Genomic DNA, 9,028 nt, shown 5'->3' with positions numbered 1-9,028 from the left:
GACAAAATAAACAGAACATTTCTACACCATTTGCTAAATTAGTTATTTTGAAGAAATGTATACTTCAGGTAAATTGTGCCATTTTTAAAAAGAGTAACACATTAACTAATTATTAATTTAATTACTAATACATTAATTTATTTAATATTTCAGAGTTGTACTAAAAATCATTTGAACTGGTCAAAGCACAGAACAATTTAAAATTGGCCAGACGTTATTACAACTGTCTATTGTCTGTATACATCCTATTTCAAATGTCATGGTTGATCAGATATTATAAACTACTCTATATGATTATAGCTTAACTGAAAAAAAAAATGGTAAGAAAAAGTTCAGTGTATATGTTTGTATTTTTGTTGTAGTGAACTGCATAAGGAAGTCTTCAAAGTATTTTTTTTCCTAGTGAATCTATGCACTCAAGATAATTATTTTGCATTGCAATTTTATTCAAACAAAATGTATCAAATTTACTTACGATTAAAGTAAAATTTTAAGTTTTATTAACAAAATTTTCCCTGTCACTTCAATTTGATGGAATTGTGTTATGAAATGGAAAGCTGTAAATCTTAAAAATAGGCTAAATATCTTTTTGTCAATTACAAGAGAAACATGTCAATAACTGAAATTGTTGTATTCTCAACTTTTCTTCTTTTTTTTTTTTTTTACAAAAGCAGCTTACATGAATTAAGTGCACTAATAATGTTAAATGGCAAGTCGGTATTAGTTTATTCTGTGTTTTCTGTATTTTTGGAAAGTGAAGTGTTCAAAAGAGTATTTTGTGAGTTCTTGCAGGAGTGTTGAGTAATATGAATTCTTGTCAGCTTTAGGCACAATACACACAAGGAGCACAAAGGCAGCCAGAGGTGGAGGCCTCTTCCTCCATTATATATTTCCCGGAGTCGGGGAATCCCTGCATTGAGCTATGAAAGCCTGCAGTTCTGAAAAGGGAGCTCCATCCTTCTGATAATTCTGCAGTGAAAGAGAGACCAGATGAAGGCAAAGTCATGAACCACAACTGCTGTGATGGTGTCTACTGTACAATGCAGCTTTTAAATGCAGATAAATTTATCTCAACCCGATGAGATGACTAGAAGATGTTGATGAACTCACCTTGATGGTCTCATATGTGTCTGTGATGAGGGCGATGAAGAGACTCAGCACCATGTAGGTAAAGAGAGGGATGAAGCTGTAGACATATATCCTGCTGAACACCCACACTAGATAATTCCTCTCACGAAGCTTGGTGAAGGTGGAGTAGATTTCATCCCCGTTGATCATTGAGAACAGGCAGTCGGTGGCCATATTAAATGTCCGAAACTGTAAAAAATTTACTTATCATAAAACTTCCATGAACATACTTTTACTGGACTTTTTTTCATATAAAATGGATGCATTCATTTATTTACCTAATACTCCCCAGCTAAATATATATTACGGACAATGCTGTTGTTTGAGCTTAACTTGTCTCCTATTTAAAAGGCTATATGACAATATCACTGTATTCATAGACTAATGGAACAATAATAAATTACTTAAGGTCATTATACAAATGTAAGATTCTTATAAACATGCAAGGTCAATAGGTCTCCCGTTACTCCAAGTGCAGCAGTATACAACATTATACAGTATATGCAATATATTTAACATCTCTGACGTTTTCATGGTGTGGCCCCAAAACGATCCATCCGCCGAAGCAATAGCTGAGATAGATCATGATAGCACAGAGGGAGAATCGAATCACGTTGGGTAGAGCAGCCCGCAGGGTGAGGATGAGGATCTGAAGACAGAAAACACTTCTTGACAAGAAATCCAGACTCATCAATGTCCTAATAATTACTATGCATTGCATAGTAATTATAGTATGCAAATTCAACTTCTGGACCTCTTCAGTGTGAGAATGAATTTAAAGGTGATTGGAAAATGTTTTTGGACACAAAAGTTACCTGTATGACTTTCATTGCAAACAAAGATAACAAAATATCATACCAAGTGGCATTGAAATCAATTGTAAATGTATATCAATTACTGTAAATCATTGGCAGGTTTAAAGACCAGGAGCCAGTTGGAACAAACAGTTTTGTCAATACCAAGTTAAGAAACCCCTTAGTGACTGACAATTCCCTTATACTTATAACTAAGGATTTTCCCAAGGAGTTGGTTGATCAGAAAATGGAATGGCACATGACTATCGTTATCTTTGTCTCGTTGCAAAAAAAACCTTCAGTTAAAGGAATATTATAGGTTCAATACAAGTTAAGCTTAGTCTACTGCATTTATGGCATAATGTTGTTTACAAAAAAAAATAAAAAAAAATCTATCTCGCTTTGAAAAGTCTTATTTAATTCCACTAGCTGGAAGAAAGCACTAGAAAAAAGATTTTCTCTATTACATTCCATCACAATATATAGATCTGAAATGTAGATGGCGCTATAACGCATTCACAGATGTGCTCGTCCATCCGCATACTGTCACAGTATCTGCTATATTTGATGAAGAAGCACTTATCTGCCGGCAAAAAAGTACGTTCTATTATGTATGCATGCGAGTAGTATGAATAGTTTTTGGGGGACGTTGGCATTGTCTTGTGACCCGAATATAAGATGTAATAACAACAGCCGTGAAAACTGTCTGCTTTGGTTTTGTTAAACAAGCACCATTCAAGCTCAATCTTGCTATGTGTAACACTTACAGTTGAGAAGAGCCATTCACCGCCGTTCCTTTAAATCAAGTGTTTTGAACATGACATCACCTCAGCTCCCGAGGGATTTGATTAGCATGCTTTTCCTGCTGGATGGCATATTTTGCAATGGACATCTAAGAAAAAACATTGGCCAAGCAAGCTCACATACAAGTAAAAAATGGCTATTTTTTTTTTAACGTTTTTGGCTACTTGGGGCTTACAGCAGCACTGATCGCCACATAAAAGAGTTTGTATTTGATGTGTAACAAAAATCATATTTCACTTTGTAATTCTTTTGAAAATCTTTCAAACTGTGGTATTAGGGCAACAAAATAAACTGCATAACCACATTCCTGAGAGCTTTCATTTGATATATGATTGTCCATTTAAGTGCTATGTGAAAGACTTTTATATACTTAGAAATATTTCTACGCCATTACCTCTAGGGGGCGCTGATTTGCAACGTGAATGTTTTCAGGGCTTATTTTGTTATTTTATGTAACATCAATGCAAAAGTGATAGTATTCACATTCTAAGCTTTCAAATGATACCTTGTGTGCCTGACTTATGTATATGAGGACTTCGATGTGTTAAGCTTAAACGTTTTTCATGATATAGCCCTCCCACCAGCAGGTCCATGGAGCTTAAGGGGTTAAACTTGTGTGTTATTTAAGCTGTAAATTTGTTAAAATCATCGTTTTATGGTCGTTTGGAGGTTTTGGGTTGATGTTGTAAAATTGGATATAACTTTACACAGAAAAGGTTAGTAAGTGACATCATCACACTATAATCGTGTTAACATGCATATTGTTAAAATGCGGTTTTGGGCTGTACAGTACTTTTGAAACAGTGAGTATTTTAACGTTTACGGAGTGGTCCCATTCACTTCCATTGTAAGTGTCTCACAGAAACCCAGATTTTAGCTTTTTTTTTTAAAGAAAAGGAGGAACAAGACAAAATAAAGTTTTGTTATGATCAACATTATGCCACAAATGCTGTTGACTGCGCTTAACTTTTATTGAACCCGGAACATTCAATTAACTGAAAGAGTTTGTTACAACTGGACAAAGATAACTGTGCCATTCTATATTCTGATTGGCCAACTCTTCAGATAAAATGACAAAATAAGACTGTACAGCGGAGGAGGGCGGGGCCTTGCTGGAACAACGCACGCAAGGTCCCCAATCAGCCTGATGGGGGCGCGCGAGGGATAAAGGCGGCCGGTGACGACGGTTCGAGAGAGAATAACATGCAACTGCTCTGTGTTATAATTTAAATATAAACTATAATTTATATTGCCAAGCCGGTTCTCACCTCCTCCTTTCCCTTAACCTGCTTTACAAAGATAAATTACACAATTAAATACCTTACATAATATTTCTGAAAGAAGCTCAAGTAGCGCATGACGCCGATCCACACAAGCATTGTTGCAAAGCCCAGCAAAATACTGCACACATCGTAGTTTGTCAGTTCCTAGAAAAAAAGATCAAATATTGTAGATTAGTGCATTGATCTAAGCCACTTGTCTGCTTATATGATGTACAGATAGAGACAGCATGTGACTTATTTCGTCCGCTGGCAAACATCGGCTTTAAAAATCATCCATTTTGTTGTCTGTCTTACTCACCTTTCCCTGTATGCATATTTTGAGAATTGAACCAGCAATAGTCAGTGTGTCACTGATGATGATGAGAATGTACCAGCCATTGATGAACTCCATTCTCTCAGACCTAGATACTGTTTTACCATGATGAATAGACACGTGTGTGGTATACTCCTAATGGAAAAAGACATGTAACATGTTTATTATATGACTATTTCATTTCTATTGACACATTTGGCCTCTGTCTGGAAACTAAGTGAGCGCGAGCGGCCAGAGTAAACTTTTTTGGATCATCCGTTTAATTTAATTGTTCGTCTAAAAGGATTAATCTGTACTGATTGTGACTGTTATATCCTGTAGACTTACAAACAGTAGGAGAATGCCTGTGTAGACTGAGCGTGTGCAGAGGACGAGTGAAAGAACACAGGCGCAGATGGCCACACAGTCAAACAGAACTATGAGCAGGAAGTGATTGTCTGCTGGAACAAACACAGCGAAGGAGCCTTTCACACTTTTATATTGTCATTATGACTTTCTTTGCATTGAGTTGTCATCAGTGTGTTGCTACATGGTCAACCGCATTAATTATCATTAGAGATAAATCTGTGACAAAACATTGCTTCAAGCATTGTTTCTCCTGATTGGGTAACTGACCATGTGCATTTTGGAGGGAATGCAATGCCCCCTACTGGATAATATACAGTAAATACACTATCCGTTTATGTGATGACCAGAGCCATATAGAGAAAGAGTTGCGACAACTCCATTGACTCCAATGGAACGTTTTTTTTACAGCAATGGCGGCTCGTGGAGCCTCTCAATAGTTCCCGGAAGTAGCAGCAAACACATGCCGTGCTGTAGAGATGCAGCAGAACAAACCGTTTGCGACGCACTTTTAAAAGGTGAGATGTTTAAAGAATAATATTATCTTATTCTGTATATTATCAGTACATCTAAATAAAAATAAATTGTAAATTAAAACCTTATAGTTGAGTATTACTCATTAAATTAGGAGATAAGGGAAGTTATCGGATAACTAACAGATTAAGCAAGGATTGGAGCTGGATAAAGTATTGTATTTTAAAATGTAATTTACTCCTGTGATGCCAAGCTGAATTTTCAGCCTCATTACTTTTGAACGGCAGTTTACATACGAGTATGCTTAAGTTGTTTTAAAGCTGAATATATTGTGTATATGAATAAGTATTGTAAGAATTATTCATTAGATATATAATATTTATAATACATACATAATTATATTACTATATATAGAATTGTAAGAATTGTAAACAATAAGCTTCATTTCACTAAATTTTACATTTACGTAACTGCTGCTAATAGTTAATGGTTCATTGACCCATTGTGCGGTGCGAGCTGGAAATCACCTGTCACCAGCCTGTCTCTGTACTATCTGAAAAATCATAAATATGACATTAGTTACCATGAGATTAGTGAAAACAATGAACATGAGGTAACATAAAAAGGCAACAGAAACCCTAGCCTGAAATAAGTTGAGGCAAATAACGGTAAGCGAACACTAATCCTCAAATATTAGCTGATTTGATCTTTAAAAAAACAACATCGCTGTAACAACATACTCATGCTACATACATATGTCGATGTGTTACATAAATATATAAAATAAATGCATTTATTGACTACTAATTACCAGAAATCGCAGTTCTGTCACTCTACTCTAACAGTTTGAAATGCCCGCCAAAGCACTTCCTGGAACTATCTGAAGTCTACGTGAATCATGTGACGATCAAGCATTTAGAACTTCCGTTGTCGCAACTCTCTCTTTATATGACTCTGGTGATGACTACAGGGTGGTTGTTAAAAGATATACAAGATAAAAATACTATATCATAAACCTACTTACTTGAGTCAGAAACATTCCAGTCCTTACAAACTTTAATAGTTACATCACTGCTTAGAGATATTTTGATTTGCCCACTGTGTGCCTGGTTGTCAAACATAATCTGGAATTGAAAACAACAGATTACAAACTATATCTAATTCACTTAAATCTATCCAAAGGGAATCCCAGGTTTGAGTCAGTAAAAATGTGTTTGTCAAGTAAAGAACTTGTGACCAAATGGCCTCAAACCTGTGAACAAAATGGTTGACAAGATGGAAAATAAACCAAATTGAGGGAGAATAGGGACATTTATAGCTCTCAAGTGACAAAACCAAACCTCTATTTGTCAATCCTGGAAATGTTGTGGTTATATGCAGACAAATTACATAAAATGTTCTTTTCAAATGAGTCAAATAAGATAAAGCAGAAGTATGTGTCTTTAGATGTCAAGTTAGCAAATAAATGTGGGAGAATTGAAATTGCAGGGTCGGTTAATCTCTAGTTATATGATTTTACGGGCAAATGTGTGGAATTTAAAACTGTGTGCGGCACTCACATTAATGTTAAAGTCATAGCAGTCAGGCAACTCTTGATGTCGCACTGTTTGAAGGTTGATCGCTTTTAATTTGATATAGATGTTCACTGCTAACAGTCTAGGAAAATATCAGAGGATTTCACATCATTAACTAGATAGGTAAAATTTGTCAAGACAAACCTTGATGTTGGCTTGACAAAGCCTTGTCTGAACATTTTAAAACTTTTAAGTTTGATGGTTATACAGACATTACATTAAGACATGCAGCTCTGTGCGGTAAGACTCGCAGTGGTGGCTTGTGTGTTTACATCAACACGGAATGGTGCAATAACTCTATGCTAGTCTCTAGTTACTGCTCATCACTGGTGGAGCTTGTGACTGTTAGATGCAGTCCTTTTCATTTACCACAGGAATTCACCACTGTTATTATAACCAGAGTTTACATTCCCCCCAGCGCTAACGCTAAGGAAGCGCTCTGTCAACTGTATGGGGCTATGAACGCTCACCCTGACGGACTGTTTATTGTTGCCGGAGATTTTAACCATGCAAATCAAGACAGTGCTCCCTAAATTCCATCAATATGTGGACTTTGCAACGAGAGGGGCTAACACGCTTGATCTTGTTTACACAAACATCCCAGGCGTGTACCGGGCGGAGCCCCGCCCCCACCTCGGCTACTCGGACTACATCTCTGTTATGCTAATTCCAGCATACAGACCGCTCGTCAGATGCACAAAACCGCTCCAGAAGCAGGCAAAAACCTGGCCAGCAGGAGCCATCTCTGCTCTTCAGGACTGTTTTGAGTGTACTGACTGGCACATGTTCAGGGAGGCTGCAACATATGGCAACTCTACCAACTTGGAGGAATACAAAGCAATCAGTGACCAGCTACATCAGCAAGTGCATTGATGATGTCACCTTCTCCAAGACCATCACCACATGCTCCAACCCAACACGTTCTCACCCCGACTCATCGCATATTGACGCGCCGGGTATACCTTTGGCGTCATTTTTCGACGCGCAGGGTAGTCCGATAGACTTCTACGTATCTCCGAACCGGAGCGTGCGGCGTTGAAATGTCACATCTCAGGTAAGCTCGCGCCGCGAATGGGTGGAGAGTCGAGACCGCGATCAATAAAACTCAAAAGGAATAGGCTGCAATGGCCCTCCAACTGATTTTTGATGTTTAAAACCCCGGACGCATCGTAAAATGACGCCGTTCTACATATCTCCGAACTGGAGCGCGCAGCGTTGAAATGTCACGTCTCGGGTAAGCTCGCGCCGCGAATGGGTTGAGAGTCGAGACCGCGATCAAGAAAAATCCAAAGGAATAGGCTGCAATGGCCCTCCAACTGATTTTTGGATGTTTCGAAACCGGACGCGTCGTAAAATGACGCCAAAGGTACACCCGGCGCGTCAATAAGCGACGCCAAGGGGTCCTGCCCGAGCGTCCGTATGTGACGACTTGGGGTGTGAGAATGTGTTGTCCAACCAGAAGCCATGGATGACTGTGGAGGTGCGTGAGCTGCTGAGGACCTGAGACTCCAACTTCAGAGCAGGTGACAAGGCTGCCCTAAGAACAGCGAGGGCCAAACTGTCCCGGGCCATCAGAGAGGCAAAGCGTGCACGCGCCCAGATAATCCACAGTCACTTCCAGGACAGCGGCAACATGAGGCACATGTGGCAGGGCATCCAGGCCATCACCAACTACAGGACAACAAAAATGCCTCCCTTCCAGATGCGCTGAACGATTTCTACGCTAGGTTTGAAGCACAGATTGACGTGGTGGCGATGAAGACCAACCCTCCTCCCAATGACCAGGTGCTCTGTCTTTCCACGGCTGTGAGGAAAACTCTACGTAGAGTCAACCCACGGAAGGCTGCTGGACCAGACAACATTCCTGGCAGAGTGCTCAGAGGATGTGCAGACCAGCTGGCAGATGTTCTTACCGACATCTTCAACATCTCTCTGAGCAGTGCCATCGTTCCAACGTGCTTCAAGGCCATCACCATCATCCCCATGCCAAAGAATTCTTCAGTGTCCTGCCTCAATGACTACTGTCCCATCGCACTCACACCCATCATCATGAAGTGCTTCGAGAGGCTCGTCATGAGGCACATTAAGACCCAGCTTCCCCCCTCACTATACCCACTGCAGTTTGCGTATCGTCCAAACCATTCAACAGATGATGCCATCGCCACCACCCTCCATCTGGCCCTCGCCCACCTAGATAAAAAGGACTCATACGTTCGAATGCTGTACATAGACTTCAGCTCAGCAATCAACACAATAATTCCTCAGCACCTGATTGGAAAGCTGAACCTGCTGGGCCTGGACACATCCCTCTGC

The 9,028-nt window shown here is 39.3% G+C and overlaps 1 pseudogene; it reads right to left on the bottom strand.

Moving 5' to 3' along the window:
* Positions 1-83: 83 nt before the first annotated feature.
* Positions 84-9,028, bottom strand: part of LOC127649427 (mucolipin-3-like) — a 13,859-nt pseudogene continuing 4,914 nt past the window's right edge.

This window comes from Xyrauchen texanus, chromosome 9 (genome assembly GCF_025860055.1).
Source record: "Xyrauchen texanus isolate HMW12.3.18 chromosome 9, RBS_HiC_50CHRs, whole genome shotgun sequence".
NCBI classification, from domain to species: domain Eukaryota; kingdom Metazoa; phylum Chordata; class Actinopteri; order Cypriniformes; family Catostomidae; genus Xyrauchen; species Xyrauchen texanus.
This window is presented reverse-complemented; position numbering and strand designations above follow the sequence as displayed.